Genomic DNA, 19638 nt, shown 5'->3' with positions numbered 1-19638 from the left:
AAACGTAACGATTGCCATTCCAATTAACGTATCATGTCTCTGGCACTGTCTTCCCTACTTCGTAATAATACAAAACGAGCTGCCCTTCTTTGACTTTTTTCGATGTCATCCGTCAGTCCCACCTGACGCGGATCCCACACCGCACAGCAATACTCCAGAATAGGGTGGACAACCGTGGTGTAAGCAGTCTCTTTGGTAGACCTGTTGCACCTTCTAAGTGTTCTGCCAAAGAATCACAGTCTTTGGTTTGCCCTACCCACAACATTACCTATGTCATCGTCCCAATTTATGTTATTTGCAATTGTAATCCATAACTATTTAGAGTGAATTTACATCCTTCAGATGTACTACCGCGTAATCAAAATTTAGCGGATTTCTTTTGGTACTCATGCGAATAACTTCACTCTTTACATTATTTACGGTCAATTGCCACTTTTCGCACCATACAGGTATCTTATCTAAAGCACTTTATAATTCGTTTTGGTCATCTGATAACTTTACAAGACGGTAAATGACAGCAACAATCTAAGAGGGCTAGTCAAGTTGTCTCTTATGTCGTTAATGTAGAGCAGGAATAATAGAGGGCCTGTAACAGTTCCTTGGGGAACGCCGGATATTATTTCTGTTTTAATCGATGACTTTTCATCTGTTACTACGAACTGTGACCTTTCTGACAGGAAAACAAGAATCCAGTCGCACTACTGAGGCGATATTTCATAGGCACGCAGATAGGTTAGAAGACGCTTGTGAGGAACGGTGTCGAAAGCCTTCTGGAAACCTAAAAATATGGAATCAATTTGACATCCTCTGTCGATAGCACTCATTACTTCATGAGCTAGTTGCGTTTCACAAGAACGATATTTTCTGAATCGGTGCTATGTGTCAATAAATCGTTTTCCAAAACCCTGTAATTCAGCGGATTACTCCTATTTCTCTTTTTGGGTATTGGTGTGACTTGACCAATTTTCAAGTCTTTAAGTACGGATCTTTCTGTGAGCGAGCGTTTGTACATAATTGCTAAATATGGAGCTATTGTATCACTATACTCTTAAAGTAACCTGACTGGTATACAATTTGAGCCAGTGATTTAAACTGTTTTGCTACACCGAGGATATCTATTTCTATGTTTCTCATCTTGGCAGTTGATCTTGAGTGTAATTAAGGAATGTTTACTGTAAATTCGTCCCATAGCTGCATCAACGGTCAGCCACGTATTTTGTATTCAAGCATTTCACCATACTAAAGACATTGTGTGACGTGCATTGTCATAATCGGGACCTTCATATTTTCTTTAATTTGATTTTTAAATATTGAAACTTCCCCTTTGAATGTAAAGAAAGACTGTGCTGGTAAACTTCTGCGTTATTTGATACTGAAACAGCTGAGTAAAACTGAACGTACTGAGATAGTTTTCTCTTTACTGACAAACAATATTTTAGCGCAACGCAATCTGACTTTTAATAATCCCTACAAAAGAATAGCCCTGACTAACAATAACCTATACTTCATGAATCACTTACCTCACCAAAATATTCGTTACTCGAACTACTGGAATACAGCGAACACCAAAACTACTAGCTAAATAAAAAATTGTAACTACTGAAGGCACTAACTACTGATAGGCATATAGTCAGCAAATGAAAGATTTTGATAGAGCAAAAACAATTGTATTTATCTTAATAGTGTTCAAAAGTCATAATATATAGATAAATTCGTGATATCCAGTTCGACAAATTTTCTTTTTCTGACGGACACACGTCCAGTTCGTCCTCTCATATTAACATCTCAAAAGTCTGGCATCTCTCTCCCCACATCCGCCATTGCTGTCGGCTCACCTCCAGCTGCCCAACGAGACGCGCTGTTCACATCCAACTGCCCAACACTGCACTAACGAATAATTCCAACAATGAGTCCAACCAGCCACATACTGCACACAGCGCAGTCAGCGATTTTAATACAGAGCGCTACGTGGCGTCACCAACATAAAAACCTAAACAGCCTACTTATAATATTACAGAGGTCATTACACTGAGGTGACAGAAGTCATGAGATATCTCCTAATATAGTGTGGGACTGCCTTTCGTGCGGCGTAGTGCAGCAACTCGACGAGGCATGGATTCGACAAATAGTTTGATGTCCCCTGCTGAAATATTGAGCCAAACTGCCTCTGTAGCTGTCAGTAAAGTATTGCCGATGCAGGATTTTGCGCTCGAACTGACGCCTCGATTCCGTCCCACTAATGTGTCCAGAATGTTCTTCAATAGAGTTGCGAACAATTGTGGCCCAGTGACATGGCACATTGTCATCTATAAAAATTCCATCGTTGTTTGGGAACATTAAGTCCACGAATGGCTACAAATGGTCTCCAAGTACGTGAGGACACGTCCATTCAATGTAAACACAGCCCTTGCCATTATGAAGTCACCACCAGCTGCCTACCATCAGGTCTCACCAACTAAAATCGGGACTCATCTTATCAGGCCACAGTTTTCCAGTTGTCTAGGGTCACGAGCCCAGGAGAATTGTCGCAGGCGATGTCGTGCTGTTAACAAAGGCGTTCTCGTCGCCCATCTGCCGCCATAGCCCATTAACGCCACATTTTGCCACACTGTCGTAACGAATACGTTCGTCGTACGATACACATTGATTTCTGGGGTTATTTCACGTAGTGTTGCTTCATGTTAGCACTGACAACTCTACATAAATGCCGCTGCTCTCGGTCGTTAAGTGAAGGCCGTCGGCCACTGCGTTCTCCATGGTCAGAGGTGATGCCTGAAATTTCATATTCTCGGCACACTCCTGACACTGTGGATCTCAGAATATTGAATTCCCTAACGATTTCCGAAATGGTATGTCCCAAGCGCCTAGCTCCAACAACCAGTTCGCGTTGAGCGTCTGTTGATTCCCGTCGCGCGGCCATAATGACGTCATAAACCTTTCCACATAGGCTACCTGAGTGCAAATGACAGCTCCGACAACGCACTCCCTTTTCATATCTTACTACCGCCATCTGTATATGTGCAACACTATCCCATGACTTTTTGTTACCTCAGTGTATGTGCTCATTTCACTGTCGTAGGTATGAGCTCCAGCCAAGCCTGATCGAACAATGAGATAAATTCGAGGTTGTACGGAGACTTCCCACTTACAGTCTGCGAAGAGAACAAGAAAGGGGGAAAGTTTTTGTGGTAACACTAAGACTCTCCGCTACAGTGGCTTGCAGAGGACAGAGGTAGACGTTTACTTCGAAGTGTGGCACAACAACGGACAATACCATAACACAGTCAGCACCCACCAGTATCGCATGAGCCTTCACCAGAAGCTCTTCCATTCGGCAAAACAATGAGTCAGATCCCCATCTGACCACCGAAATGTCGGTTTTCCGTGGGTTACATCCATTATTCGTAATATATGTCGGGGTGGTTGCTCCGGTAACACACTGTAGTCTTCCATCCCATTCTTCCCGTATCTAATGGATCAAATCGTCGACAAGGTGCTAAATGCAAACGTTCCTTCCTCCTTTTCACCAGAGCTGAGCTGCAGTACATGCAAATACGTTACAAGAGTGCTTGCCAGCCGCCTGGATTTAACTGTTCATCCTACCGGTTGGCATGTGCTAACTGTTGTGGTGGATGAAAATGCACCCACTGGTACAGCAGTGGTTCTTTGGTTTGCTCCGGGAGGAGACTGACTGGAACTATAACACTTTATTACAATAGAGGTACGAAGATTTACTTAACTTTTACAATCTGTTTCCACAGAAATGTTCTGAGCATTTACAACTGCTTCTGAAAAAAACACCGAGTGAGATGGTGCAGTGGTTAGCAATCTGGTCTCGAATTCGGGAGTACGACGGTTCAAATCCGTGCCAGACCATCCTGATTTCCGTTTTTCATGATTTCCCTAAATCGCTCCAGGCAAATACGGTATGGTTCCTTTGAAGGGGCACGGTCATTTTCCTTCCACAGCCTTGAACCAGTTCGGCCTTTTGCTCCGTCTCTATTAGACTTCGATGTTGACAGGACGTTACACCTTAAACTTCTTGCTTTCTCAATAGTAAAGTATCACTTGATACGGACAAATTTACAAAACCCTTCACGTGGAGTATAACAGACATATCATTTTCTTCTGCGTGGGGCCCACAGCCTAAATAAATTTGAAGAATGACATTTTTCCACAAATCTGAGTACTATTTTTTTTTATTACTGGATTCGGGCACCGCCCATTCACAAGTGTGTCCCTAGTAACATATGTGGCTACATCGTCATCAATACTTTAAAAACACACCTATGCATGACATGCGATTTTTAAATTACTGACGACGATGTAGCAATATAATGATGCTAGAGACACACCTGAGAAAGGGTAATGCCAGAAACCGGCAGAGAGAAAAATAAACAAAAAAATTGTACGCAGTCTGGTAGTAAACTTCGTATTTCAAATAACTGATATAATCTTCGGTAAGTATAGAAGCTGAAGCAATGAATAAAAACTAGTGCCACGGCAGGGACTTGAACGCACGTCTCCGGTCAAGTAATGTCCTTCCTTCAGCGTATATCCATATTAAGATGAAGTTGTGACTCACTTGTCTCCAGAAAAAAGTTATTCCATCAGATCAACAGATCACCTAAGCCTGGGGGTACAGACAAGATTTCCTCATCACGTAGAAAACTAGGGTGCTATTCCGATGTCGGAGAGCCTCAGTAAAAGTGACGATATGAGAAGAGGAAAATGAGCTGAAGATTTGAAGTCTGTGTTAGCGAGGGCATTGTACTTAATTAGTCCGAGCAGCTGTGGTGATCACCAGGTTAGGGTGGTACATTGATTAGATCGTCTACCGAGTTGGCAGGGCACCTGGGTTCAAGTCCCTGCTGTGCACAAATTTTAATTCATTGCTTCAGCTTCTGTCGCTATCGAAGGTGAGACTCATACGTCTCCGGAAAAAGTGTCATTCCACCAGATCAATTGTCATAGTGTTCACAATAGCATTCTGCCTAAGACATTTAGTTCACTGGCGGCCTGTCTGAGGCGATGCTATTGTCTTGATCGGTGACTGCGAACTGGGCTAGCTCTCTTATGCACAGCCGTAACTAGACCATCGATTGCGGTGGCGCAGCAAACCTCTAGGATATGTGGCTACACCAGCGTTTCTCATTCGTCGGTGTGGCATGCTGTGAAAATCGTTTTCTGTTGTTTCGTTCCGAGGTGCCAGCCTTCCTCTGGCTCCCCGTTCTTCGGACGACACCACAGCAAATGGGCCGACAGATAAGTGTGTTTTGACTTTCCTTATTCCTGACTCATACAGCTGCCCGAAGTGTGTCAGGGAAGTTGGATATGAGTATCAGTCTTTTTCTAATACAGTTATACTTAAAATCAGCTACTGTTGTTTAACAATTTTCATTTACATCCTGGTATAGCAACAACAAAAAATTACACGTGTTTCAGTCTATCTTTTCTAGCGTTTATTCAGTAGCATTGCGTCCGCTGTTTACGTGGTTTCACAAACTTCATTTTCATTCTTTGTGGCTACAGTCACCATTAATTAAAACAGACGTGGGGGTGATAGGTCCACTATCTGTCTGTGAATCGTGAAAACGTTGTCCATGTGTTATCGTATTTTAACTGTATGTGTATCGCATTCTCAAGGGCGGAAGTTAGGGACCAGTCCAGAATTTGCCTAATAATCACACTCAGGGTGTCCGGTGAATGACACTAACAGTCGTTAATTCGATCTGGGCCGTGCGAGGTAGCCGCGCGGTCAGGGGCCCCTTGTCGCGGTTCGCATGGCTGCTTCTGTCGGAGGTTCGATTCCTCCCTCGGGCATGGTTGCGTGTGTTGTCCTTGGCATAAGTTAGTTTAAGTTAGATTAAGTAGCGCGTAAGGCCAGGGATCGATGAACTCAGCAGCTTTGTCAAAAGAGAACTTAACACAAATTTTTAAAAAATTGGGCGTGGTCACCCCCTGGTCGCGCAAGCAAGTGCACTGCGCGTTATATTACACAACCATGGCGTAATATGGGTATTCAATTTGTTGATAGCAATTTGTTCCGTTACACATACATGTGTGTCCGACGCAAATTAATCCCAGTACTTTATTTAATTTCTTTGCACAGTTTCATCAGTACTATGTTGATAATGTCGTCCACTGTTGACCTAATTGTGTTTGTGTACTGCATACAAATAAAAAACAGTTGCCTAATGTATCAAAGATCCTCACTTGAGAAAGGCTCGACTGACTTGGCCGATTTTTTTTTAAATGTGTGTTTGCAGTTGTTACAAGGTTTATATGAAAGACAGTTCTTGCAAAATCCTCCGGAAAAGTGGGAAACTTGGATGATATTTTTGTATGAAAATACGAATGAAAGAAATGTTACGGTTTGTTTGATAGTTCTGCTGTCACATGTTTTCATAACTTAAAAACAGAAATTAAAAAAAAGTGACGTGCAGTTAAACAGTTCTGCTGTCGCATTTTTTCATTACAACAACAAATTCCTCATTGAATATTATTATTTTGCGAAAAAGAATACAATTGAAAGCGATATTTCAATGTGTTATCGATGGTAATCATATCTTTAGCGTGGTGCAAAGACTGAATTGATGTCAGTGTGTGGTTCTGGGTTTATTCCTTTGGATGCGTCAAAATACCGGTCAACGTATGCGCAACGCTAGCCGGCTGAGCGGCGGTCGAGTCAGTGAGACTGACGAAAAGGGTAGACGGTGTTTGGAGGCAATTCATATAAGAATATCTCAATAGCGAACCATTACGACGCCGAAACAATGAATTCCGATTTATTTCACTTCAGTAAACTCAAGATCTTACTGAAATTGTTTTGTTTCAGTTCACACAAATTCAAGGAAAGATTCGGATGGATGAGTCTCTTCTCAACCAACTGATTAAGTCACAACGCACAGCTCAAACCACTGGAGATATAGAAACGCGATACAATAAACAATAAAAACAATCGAATACAAACAACAAATATGGTAATTACTGGAAATAGTGCAGAGTTTAAATACTTGGGGGAAATATTAACTCACAACCCGAATCAGAAACCATCATGGCAGAGTAGAATTAACAAATTGATTAAAACACATCACGTTACCAAGAACATTTATAACAAAAAATCCGTCTCAATAGCCACAAAACGGAAACACCACAAAATAGTCACACAGCCCAAATAACTTATGGTAACGAAACTGTACTTAAAACAACCAACGCTATAGCAATAGACAGATTATTCAAAATAGAAAGAAGAATACTCAAAACATGTATAAATAAAAAAATACCAGCAAGGCGGAGTTTGGAGAATAGCTTCAAATGATACAGTTTATAAATAAATATAACCAGCGGCAAGTACAATGAAAAAGAAACGGATCTCTTTCCTAGAAGTTTAGACGAGGAAAACAGAAAATAGAATTAGCAGGGGAATAATTGAAAGGCTATGGAATAGTAGGAGCGGCATTACATCGATCACAGAGATCAAGGAGGACATGATCAAATTACAGACTACGATGAAGGATTTGAATGGCAAGACAGATACTTCAGGACAAACATATCACACTACCAATAAAAATAAACAAACTGAGAAAGGATAGCCGGCCGAAGTGGCCGAGCGGTTCTAGGCGCTACAGTCTGGAACAGCGCGACCGCTACCGTCGTAGGTTCGAATCCTGCCTCGGGCATGGATGTGTGTGATGTCCTTAGGTTAGTTGCGTTTAAGTAGTTCTAAGTTCTAGGGGACTGATGACCTCAGAAGTGAAGTCCCATAGTGCTCAGAGCCATTTGAACCATTTGAGAAAGGATAAACATATCACACCACCAATAAAAATTAACGAACAGAGAATTGGAAGGGTGATTTCGGATGAGCAGAGAAGGGCACGATGTGAAAGAATGAAAAATTATTGGACCAAGAAAAACAGAAGAACCCAATTCATAACCCTCACAAACCCAATTCATAATACTCACAAACGTGGTCCAACATAGGCCATAAAAATTTAAAAAAAAATAAAAAATAAAAAGACAGTTTCTGTTACCCTGCTGCGAGAAAAAACATGCTGAACAGTACTGTGAAAATGCACGGTTCTTACGTTCCTTTACGCAGTCATTTTTAACAGAAAAACGGGAAAGTTATCTTTATGGCTAACTTTAGAATGATACTTCTTTCTAGAATAAAGCCACGCAAAATACAGTTATTAAAGCTAGTGTCCCCACAGTTCCTGTAGCTAGAAATGTCTCTCTCATACCCCATGTACTAATGACTCCATTCATTTTGGCTTCTATTTCCAACCGAAGTTCCGTATGCCATAACAATACATAAGGTCAGAGAGAGGGAGGAAGAGGAGATGGATAGATGAGAGATTAGGAATTGGATATAAAGAAGAGGAAGGAGGATATGGACAGAAGGATGACGGGGGAGCAGATAAGTAGAGTGAGTGTGGGGTACGAGATGTACAGGCAGCTGGTGATGGACAGAGACAGAGAGAACGAGGAGGAGATGGATGAAGGGAGGCGGGAGGAGGAGAGGAATAGGGAAAGGAGGGGAGAGGGAGATTAGGACGTATATCCAGAGCTCATACGTATTTAGCAACTGTGAAGCACTGCCGGGTTCGCTAGTCAATAAATCGAAGATAAATAACCTCAGCCGCGGATTCGTACAAAAATTCTTTAAGTGCCGATGATTTCAAACAGGACGTAACTTTATTTATGTTTATAGTGGTGACAGAATAAGACTGCGTCATTGCGCAGCCACTATGTAGTTGTTTTGATGAACTAATTTAGTTTCCTGTGGTTCAGGGTTCAGTTAAACTATTAACAGTTTTCTCGGAGGGCTGAACTTTGAATAACACTTCAATCGGTTTATTAGTTACTGTCCCGTTTTTTCTACTTCTGAGGTTTTCTCTTGTACCGCTAGCAGACTGATTTTCTTGTAAAATTTCTGATTTCTTCTCCAGTGATCGTGTAGGACCGTTTCGTATGAGCATTATTTGGTCTTGGGTCGCCCTTTCCGGATTTTCCCTTCCCTCGGTTACGAGCTACATTCACATTTGGTTGGGTTTTTATTTTATTTCGCGGCTCATTTGGAGCAGCGGCAGACGCTTTCGCAATTTCTGTTGCTGGCGCCTGCCCTTAGACGTTGACCGTGAATTTCATTTCAGCCACCACTTCCTTGTTCTTTATTAATATCACTTACTTTCTGATCGAGGAAAACAAATGGAGACGGCAGTTTTGCAACCTCTCCCTGAATTTGCTCACTAACAGATAGGTGCTGATCTTTGCAGTCAGCTACTTCACCTGTTGTTTCTTGCGAATTAATACTGACTACACCCCCTTCATTTTCTGGTACCGTATGTTTATTATCTTTCTGTTCATCCTGCTTCGAGTATGGATGTGTGTGATGTCCTTAGGTTAGTTAGGTTAAAGTAGTTCCAAGTTCTAGGGGACTGATGACCTCAGATGTTAAGTCACATAGTGCTCAGAGCCATTTGAATTTTTTCAGTTAATCAGTTTACATTCGCATTCTGCCTTCCGATTCCTCTGCCTCCTCATCGCACTGTTTTTGCTTGCGAACTGACGGATTTGTACAGAACAACTTGTCCTCTGAACAACTATCAGTTGCCTCCAGAGGTGGTCTTTTCGGTTCCATTTCAGTTCCACGAGTAGTGGTAACAGGGTTTCCTTTTGTTGTTAACGGTGGAAATTGCCTGTTATCGTGAAGGGGGCATCAGCTTGGCCCGCTGCGTTAACATCCTGAACCAGTTGATCCGGGCTATTCTTTGGTAATAGATCATTTAAGGTAAGTCTCTGGCGTTGTATCAAATTACTTTTAAGAACAACAGTTCGCCGTGGACATTCCTGTCTGAAGTGGTCGGTTTCGTTACATATATGACATGTAGCGTCCTGACCTGTAGAAACAATTTGTGCCTTATACCCACAAACAGTTATGTGAGACGGAATATTTGTCTTAACGTCCACCTCTACACAGCGAACCCCGTTGAAACATTGTAGTTTAAAGCGAGGGGACCATCTTTCATTTGCAGTTCATTTAACGTCCCCGTAGTTTGAAAGAGCTTCCTTAATCTTACCATTTTCAACTTCAATGGAAAGATTCAAGACACGAACGATTTTCTAATCAATGCCAGCTCTATAGAGGGAAATCTTACTTTTATAACCATTTCTATGCACAAAACCTACTTCACAGCCCCACTTTTGTAACAAATGGTTCAAATGGCTCTGAGCACTATGGGACTTAACTTCTGAGGTCATCAGTCCCCTAGAACTTAGAACTACTTAAACCTAACTAACCTAGAGACATCACACACATCCATGCCCGAGGCAGGATTCGGACCTGCGACGGTAGCGGTGGTGCGGTTCCAGACTGTAGCGCCTAGAACCGTTCGGCCACCCCGACCGGCCTTTCGTAACACTTTATCAACAGTCGCAGCAGTGAATAACTTGACAAAAACACAGTATTTCTCCTGATCCAGTATGGACGGTTTCAGAACTGAGACCAGTTACCTGTGTAATCCAGTCATCTATTTCCAGGGATGTCGGCTGAAGAGGACGGGATTCCTTGTCAAAAGCAAATACCAAAATATTCTTCCTGAGATTTGTAGCCATGGTTAAGCCAGCGACGAAATTTCGGTTAAAAATCGAAATTCCAATTAACAGCAACACGACCAGAAGGAGCGATCAGACCACAAGGAATATGAACGAACACGGAGATTAACGGACGCACAGCACTCGGCGAAGCACAAGTACAGCGATGTAAACACGGAAGTGCAGCGCTGCAGTAAACAACATTCACTCGCTAGCGCGGCTGAAATAGAACTCGTAGCTAAGCAGGCGGACATCCAATGCGATATTTTGCACTGACTGTCTTTTCTTGAGTTATATGGACTACAATTCTCATCGGCAGATTTCTTACCCATTCCAGCTACTACTAGTTTTTTGCAAATTGACACTAAATGTCTTACAGTGGGCTAAATTTAATTTCATACTCATTGCTACAGATGAGCACCAGATTTGAGCATGAATGTATCTTTACTGTACATTCATGAAAGTTTACTACTCATGTGTGTCATTTCTTCCAATGCTAATGATAGATGAGGGATGCAAAACGCCCACACTCGGTGGCAGCACTATGAGAATGGTGGAAATTCCCACTCCCTGCTCCCAACCATGAGGCAGAATGTGTGCTTCCCCCCCCCCCCCCCCGCCCTCCCCCCCCCCCCCACCGAGTGTCTGAAGCAAGAAAAGATAGTCGCACTGTAAAAAGGTACGTAGACTCGACACAAAAATCACTCACATTACTGCACTGGTATTTAATGGAAAGTGGACTCTGTTATCTGAAATTTTAATGCTACGGACTTGCTAAGAGCATGAAGCATCTGTAAAAGAAGAATGTGAAGTGTTGACTTCTGCTTTGACATGAGACAGTGATCTCTAAGGTTATCAACAAATACAGTTAAAATCTTGGCTACAAAGAGCTAGTCGAATGGGAATACGCCTGACATGGTTGTAACATTGCAACTTGATGTAATAAGGTATCTTTCTGACCTTCTTGCCAGCTTGAAACAAGTCATTGAAGAGGTTAGTGGCGATAACTACGTAGCTGCAGGCTTAGGCCTCCCGTAACAAACCAACTACGACAAGAAACAGTGCGCACAACTTCTTCAACAGATTTAAGATTTAGAAGCCTCAAAAAAATTCTCTTTTCACACGAGTATTAGACAGACTACTTTTCTTGGAAAGAAATTCTTTTCTTACCATAGCTACAATTTTGAATGCAGAAGTAATTCGTTCCGAGCATAGGCAGAGGTACAGTACCTCCGTCACCCACATTTAGGACAGAACTGTGATCTTGTAGACTTCTGGATTCATGGTCATTATTTCGCTATTGTTTTTTTCAGAAATTGAGCTCAAAATTACTTGATATGTCAAGCATCTTCTCTTTCGGCTGAAACAGTGGATTTCTTAATAAACTTGGTTGCGGCAGGCAGTAGAAGCAGACGGACAGGGGAACATCGACGGTTGCCAGATGCTCGTTCGCAGGCTCCACACTACCCCAGTCTACCATTTCTCATATTTGCTTACGTCGGTAAAGTACCCCATTTGAAGAAGGTACCGTCACTGGTACGATTACCTATTCATCTCTACTCGATTTGTATACAGTGTATCTAGCGAAGGAGTCCCTGATTCCAACATTAAATGTCTGTAAAATTAGGTTGGATAGACGAGTGCCGGCCGAAGTGGCCGAGCGGTTCTAGGCGCTTCAGTCTGGAACCGCACTACCGCTACGGTCGCAGGTTCGAATCCTGCCTCGGGCATGGATGTGTCTGACGTCCTTAGGTTAGCTAGGTCTAAGTAGTTCTAGGGGACTCGATGACCTCCGCTGTTAAGTCCCATACTGCTCAAAGCCATTTGAACCATTTAATATACGAGTGCAACAAACTGTTTTTTATTGTGAAAGCTGTAAGAATTATACACAGAAGCTGTACAGAAGTGTCAAAATATTTCGAAAAACTGCTAACGTTTGGCGTGATAATCGTAACACGTAGTGCCTACAAGCGGTGCACTGCAGCTCAGAGCGGTCATTTCAACCGCTGAAACGTGAAAGGAGGTTAGCGTACCGAAGGATGAGGCTGAAGTCACGAATTCCATTGAAGAATACGTTTTCTGGTACTTGAATACCACATGTTAGAACACAGATGTACGACAACAATGCTTAGTTTTCATAGACCGTTTAATGTTCTACAGGGTGAAAAGTATTTAAACCGACAAACTCTGGGATGTTGTAGGGGACATCAAAACAAATATTTTTCCCTAATGTCATTTTTTCCTATGAGCAGTATTTAAACAGGTAGAGGAAGATTTCTCTGGCGGCAAATTAATTAAACCAATAAACACTTTTCCATTTTTTTTTTACGATCAAGAGACAACACTTAACACAACCCAATTTCAATTAAAGTAGATTTTCAAAAATGCCTCCACTGACACGAAAACAAAGGTTCCACCGTCGGATCATGTTCTGTCTGACACGGGCAAAACCCCCAGGAGTATCCTGAATTGTTCCTGATGCTGCTACAATCCGGGCAACCTGTATAAGGACCCGATGCGAAAAACCATTCGCAAGCTCTAAGCCAGATTCCAATGAACGGCCTACGTCGCTGATGATCTAGGCTCTAGGCAAGCTGAAGTTACTCCTGTCAATGTCGTCACGGTTTCTAGAATCATTCAGAAATATCCAAGGAATCCGTTCGCAGAATTGTAGCTGAAACTGGTTTGAAGCATTTTAGCACGCAGGAAATGCTGAGACGGAGCCTACACACGTTTTCATTTTGAATGGAAACATATGCAGGCTCTATCGGAGTATTTTCAGCGTGCTAGAACGCTTCAGACAAGGCTCTGCTGCACTAGAACTGCGACGGGGGGCCGACATTGCGTACTAATTCTGTCTATGACTGACAATGAAGGTTTTGATGTTTGGCTGCATCAGGTTTAATGATGAAGCGCACTTCCACCTGAGGAAGTCATCAGTAAACAAAACTGGCGATACTGGAGTTCCGAAAATCCCCATTTGTGTGAAGCGAAACCACTGTAGTCTCCAAAAGTTACTGTTTGGGCTGCGTTATGCAGCCGAGGCACTATTGGCCTTTTGCTTTCATGCGGGAAACCATCACTAGTGAACGTTACTTTGCAATTTTCGAACCATTCGTCGCCACATAGCACTGGAGGATCGACCAGGCACCGAGCGGTTCAAGCAATCATTCATTCATTTCCGTGTCGGGTTGCATTTCCAGAAGTTAGCAACTCAGCAACTGCGAAGGTCTTGTCGTTTCCCTCGATCAGGTCCTTTGTTGTGCAGGGTTGCTCAAGTTGAGGACAAATCAGCAGGTGGGCCGGGTCTTGTGCTGTTTCGCACTAACAGGATATATCACCATCAGCTGGAATGGTGCCCCATTTTCTCATGTTCGTCTTGCAAAGAGGAACACCCACCCTATGACGATTGAGCGATCTCCAACTAAGATAGGGCAAGTCATTTCCTGAAGCTAGCTCTTCCTTAACTGCGATATCAGGTGGTAGTTTGCTCTTCCACCTGGTGTTGCGATTAGACTCTGGTGTTGCCTCTAGCGGTTGAGTCCTGGCGATGAAGCTCTTTCTCGACTTCAGTCGATGTATTACAGCCTAATGATTATGCAGTGGATGTCGGGGATCATAAGTTTGCTTAGCCATCTCTACATCAGCAGCAATAGCCCTTCTAATAGTGGGGGGGGAGCTATTCCAACAATCGGGTAGATTTTATCGACTTCATACATCTCGATAAGATTCGGGCGGTGTCATTGATTGCAATTTCAACCTGTTTGGTGTGAGTGGATGCACTCCACACAGGTGGAGCATACTCTGCAGCGGACACAAACAAAGCAAGAGCCGAAATTCTCAGGACGGGAGGACTTGCTCCCCAGGTGGTGGATGTGGGCTTCCTCAAGATGTTATTCCGTGAACTGACTTTCAGCCTGGTGCTATGGCAATGTTTCTTGAAGGGCAGAGTTCGGTCAAGGGTAACACTCGGATATACTGGTGTTGAACAACGCTCCAGTCTTTCACTTTGCCATGTAACGGCCAGTTCCCGCCGGGCTTCTCTATTCTTCAAGTGCAATGCGCACACCTGAGTCTTGTTGGGATTTTGCTTTAGATGATTGGCTTTTGTAGTAGGAGCCAAACGATACTCGCGCAGAAGTCAACTTTTCCTCTACTTCTTCAAATATCTTTCCTTGAGCAGCCACTGCAGTATTGTCAGCATAGATGAAAAGCCTGGAATTTTTCGTTATGGGCTGATCGTTAGTGTAAACATTGAAGAGCACAGAGGCGAGCGCACTGCCTTGAGGTAAGCCATTCTTTTGTATGCGCCGTCTGCTCTTCTTACATGGAGAGAGACTTGGAATCTTCTGTTCTGCAGGAGAGTACCAAAAAGGGATGTTAATTGGTAATCTTTGGTGAGTTGGTAAATTTTCCTCAGCAACTTCCTGTGGCTGATAGTGTCATATGAAGCTGTTAGGTCGACAAAGGCAATTCCTGTTATCTTACCCTCTTCGAAACCATCTTCGATGTGTTGAGTGAGGTTCAGTATCTGACCACCTCACACAGTAGAGGTGTTTCGCTTTCTTGATGAGTCCTTCGTGCGACTACGTTTGGTGGGATACTTTGAAAGACACTGTCTACTGAAACCATTCCAGTATGCTGGAAGAGCACGAGTCTGTGATCTGTGTGACATCTGAATCAAATTCCGTTGAGAAACTACAGGATGTGAAACTTCCTGGCAGGTTAAAACTGTGTGCCAGACCGAAACTTGAACTCCGGAGCTCTGCCTTTCGTGAGTAGTGCCCTACCGAGTGAATTAGCCAAGCATGACTCACGACCCGTTCTCACAGCTTTACTTCCGCCAGTGCCTTGTCTCCTACCTTCCAAACTTCATAGAAGTTCTCCAGCGGAACTTGAGAGACTAGCAGTCTTGGAAGGAAGGATATTGCGGAAACATGGCTTAGCCACAGTCTGGGGGATATTTCCAGAATGAAATTTTCACTCTGCAGCGGAGTGTGCGCAGATATGAAAATCCATTGCAGATTAAAACTGTGTGTCAGACCGAGACTCGATCTCGGGACCTTTGCCTTTCACAGGCAAGTACTCTACCATCTCTTTTTTTTTTAGTTAATCTCATTTGGTTCGTAACTGATAGTTGTATTTGTTTGTGGCGGACGTCGTATGACACTTGTTGAAGTTCATCGTTGATACATTAACTCAGTTTTTTTATTACAGAGGGCAGCTAACCCTCTGATCGAACACGGTGAGGTACAGTGCCGACACCATTTGAGCTACCCAAGCATGACTCATGACCCATCCTCACAGGTTTACTTCCACCAGTACCTCCCTCGTCTTTTACCTCCAAACGTCACAGAAGCTCTCCTGTGAAACTTGCAAGACTAGCGCTCCTGGAAGAGAAGCCCATTTGCTAGAACACTTACAGGTGAAAGGCAAAAGTTGCGAGTTCGAGCCTCGACCGGCACGCAGTTTTAATCTGTCAGCAAATTTCATATTAGCGCGCACTCCGCTGCACAGCGAAAATTTCATTCTGGAGTACAGGATTAGACGACAAATTTCATTTTTCGTTTGCGCCACTTCCGTAATGCGAGTGGTGAACGTTTTGAAAAGAGCGTAATGTGTCTGCAAATACTGCTTTGCAGAGGACGAGGCTAATTATGCACTCTGATACAGTTAACACCTGCACAGTTAGTGTACTTAGCAGCGTTCCGATTTCGAAACTTTCAGAAAAAATTCTTACAGCTTTACAATAAACGTACATTTTGCTGCACTCGTCTATAAATCTTAATTTTTGTATCAGGGACTCCTTACCTCCGGGACGTTCCTGCAACGCCAGCAGGCCGCAATGCGTCTCACTGCGGGCAATGATCAAAATGTTCTGCATTTTAATGTGTATCTATACCGAAGAGCCAAAGAAAGTGGCACACTTGCCTAATATCGTGTACGGTTCTGCGAGCACGCAGAAGTGCCGCAAACGACGTGCCCCCAGCCCGTTGTGGCCGAGCGGTTTTAGGCGCTTCAGTCCGGAATGACGCTGCTGCTACGGTCGCAGTTTCGAATCCTGCCTCGGACATGGATGTGTGTGATGTCCTTAGGTTAGTTAGGTTTAACTAGTTCTAAGTCTAGGGGACTGATGACCTCAGATGTTGAGTCCCATAGTGCTCAGAGCCATTTTTTGTACGTGCCATGCACTCGAATAATGTCTGAAGTAGTGCTGGAGGGAACTAACACCATGAATCCTGCAGGGCTGGAGATCTCTTCCGAACAGGTCGTTGCAAGGCAACACAGATACGCTCAATAATGTGCATGTGTGGGGAGTTGGGTGACCAGCGGAAGTGTTTAAACTCAGAAGAGTGCTCCTGGAACCACTCTGTAGCAATTCTGGATGTGTGGGGTGTCGCATTGTTCTGCTGTAATTGCCCAAGTCCGTCGGAACGCACAGTGGACATGAATGGATTCAGGTGATCAGACAGGGTGCTTACGTGCGTGTCAGCTGTCAGAGTCGTATCTAGACTATCAGGGGTCCCATATCACTCCAACTGCACGCGGCCCACACCATTACAGAGCCCCCGCCAGCTTGAACAGTCCCCTGCCGATATGCAGGGTCCATGGAATCGTGAGGTTGTCTCCATAGCCGTACACGCCCACCCTAGCGATATAATTTGAGCCGGCGGCGGTGGTCGAGCGGTTCTAGGCGCTTCAGTAAGGAACTACGCGGCTGATACGGTCGCAGGTTCGAATCCTGCCTCGGGCATGGATGTGTGTGATATCCTTAGGTTGGTTAGGTTTAAGTAGTTATAAGTCTAGTGGACTGATGACCTCAGATGTTAAGTCCGATAGTGCATAGAGTTATTTGAACCATTTGATATAATTTGAAACGAGACTCGTCCGAGGAGGCAACATGGTTCCAGTCATCAACAGTCCAATGTCGGTGTGGACGGGCCCACGCAAGGCGTAAAGCTTTGTGTCGTGCAGTCATCAAGGGTGCACGAGTGGGCCTCCGCCTCCGAAAGGCCATGTCGATGATGTTTCGTTGAATAGTTCGCACTCTGACACTTGTTGACGGCCCAGCACTGAAAACTGCAGCAATTTGCGGAAGGGTTGCACTTACGTCACATTTAACAATTCTCTTCAGTCGGCGTTGATCCCGTTCTTGCAATTTCTTTTTCCGGTCGCAGCGATGTCAGAGATTTGATGTTTCATCTGATACCTGATATTCACGGTACACTCGAGAAATGGTCGTACAGGAAAATTCCCACTTCATCGCTCCCTCGGAGATGCTGTGTCGCCGACAATAACAGCATTTTCAAAGTCACTTAAGTCTTAGTAACGTGCCATTGTAGCAGCAGTAACCGATCTAACAACTGTGCCAGACATTTGTTGTCTTATAGAGGCGTTGCCAACCGCAGCACCGTATTCTGCCTGTTTGCATTTCTCTGTATTTATATACGCATACCTATAATAGTTTCCTTGGCGCTTCAGTGTATTTCGCATTTTTGCGGAAGGGTTGCACTTACGTCACATTTAACAATTCTCTTCAGTCTGCGTTGATCCCGTTCTTGCAATTTCTTTTTCCGGCCGCAGCGATGTCAGAGATTTGATGTTTCATCTGATTCCTGATATTCACGGTACACTCGAGAAATGGTCGTACGGGAAAATCCCCACTTCATCGCTGCCTCGGAGATGCTGTGTCGCCGACAATAACAGCATTTTCAAAGTCACTTAAGTCTTAGTAACGTGCCACTGTAGCAGCAGTAACCGATTTAACAACTGTGCCAGACACTTGTTGTCTTATAGAGGCGTTGCCAAGCGCAGCACCGTATTCTGCCTGTTTGCATTTCTCTGTATTTATATACGCATACCTATAATAGTTTCCTTGGCGCTTCAGTGTATTTCGCGTTTTTGCGGAAGGGTTGCACTTACGTCACATTTAACAATTCTCTTCAGTCTGCGTTCATCCCGTTCTTGCAATTTCTTTTTCCGGTCGCAGCGATGTCAGACATTTGATGTTTCATCTGATTCCTGATATTCACGGTACACTCGAGAAATGGTCGTACAGGAAAATCCCCACTTCATCGCTCCCTCGGAGATGCTGTGTCGCCGACAATAACAGCATTTTCAAAGTCACTTAAGTCTTAGTAACGTGCCATTGTAGCAGCAGTAACCGATCTAACAACTGTGCCAGACACTTGCTGTCTTATAGAGGCGTTGCCAAGCGCAGCACCGTATTCTGCCTGTTTGCATTTCTCTGGCTAATGGTTCAAATGGCTCTGAGCACTATGGGACTCAACTGCTGTGGTCATAAGTCCCCTAGAACTTAGAACTACTTAAACCTAACTAACCTAAGGACAGCACACAACACCCAGCCATCACGAGGCAGAGAAAATCCCTGACCCCGCCGGGAATCGAACCCGGGAACCCGGGCGTGGCAAGCGAGAACGCGCATTTCTCTGTATTTATATACGCATACCTATAATAGTTTCCTTGGCGCTTCAATGTATCTTGCATTTTTTTTTTTTTTTTACGTGGTTGTTATTTTTGTCGCATAATTAGTTGACTTTCGCGCTACAATTACTTCGTGGAAATACAGACTGTTTGTCAGGAAGTTCCCCAAAAGACAGCCGCGAAAGCCGTCGGCGTAATTACGGCGCTGCAAGCGACAGTCGGCAAGGACGCTCTGTAGTCCCGACGCCACGCGACCTGCGGCAGGCGTCGCGGCGCACAGCGCAGCACGGCGCGGCGCTGCTGTAACAAGTGCGCCGCGGTAATATGCTAATTGCGTTATTTCGGGCCGCGAGAGCCGGCAATTATCGCCATTAGCGTCGCCAAGATTACGATCATCACTCGCGACCTGGTGGCGAGTCCTCCGTGCCGCGGCGCACGTTAATTGGGCCGCCGGGGAGTTAATTGCATTGTCCCGCCGGCCGGTCGACTGCAGCGATGTGCACGGTGTACGCTGCGTGCAGTGCGTGCTCACGTCATCACTGCGTGCAGTTTTACCCGAGTTCAGGCGTGCGTTGCGTTACGAGAACTGTATGTATG

The sequence above is a fragment of the Schistocerca serialis genome, chromosome 6, assembly GCF_023864345.2.
Source record: "Schistocerca serialis cubense isolate TAMUIC-IGC-003099 chromosome 6, iqSchSeri2.2, whole genome shotgun sequence".
NCBI lineage: Eukaryota > Metazoa > Arthropoda > Insecta > Orthoptera > Acrididae > Schistocerca > Schistocerca serialis.
The sequence above is the reverse complement of the archived record's forward strand: the minus strand, read 5'-3'. Positions refer to the sequence as shown.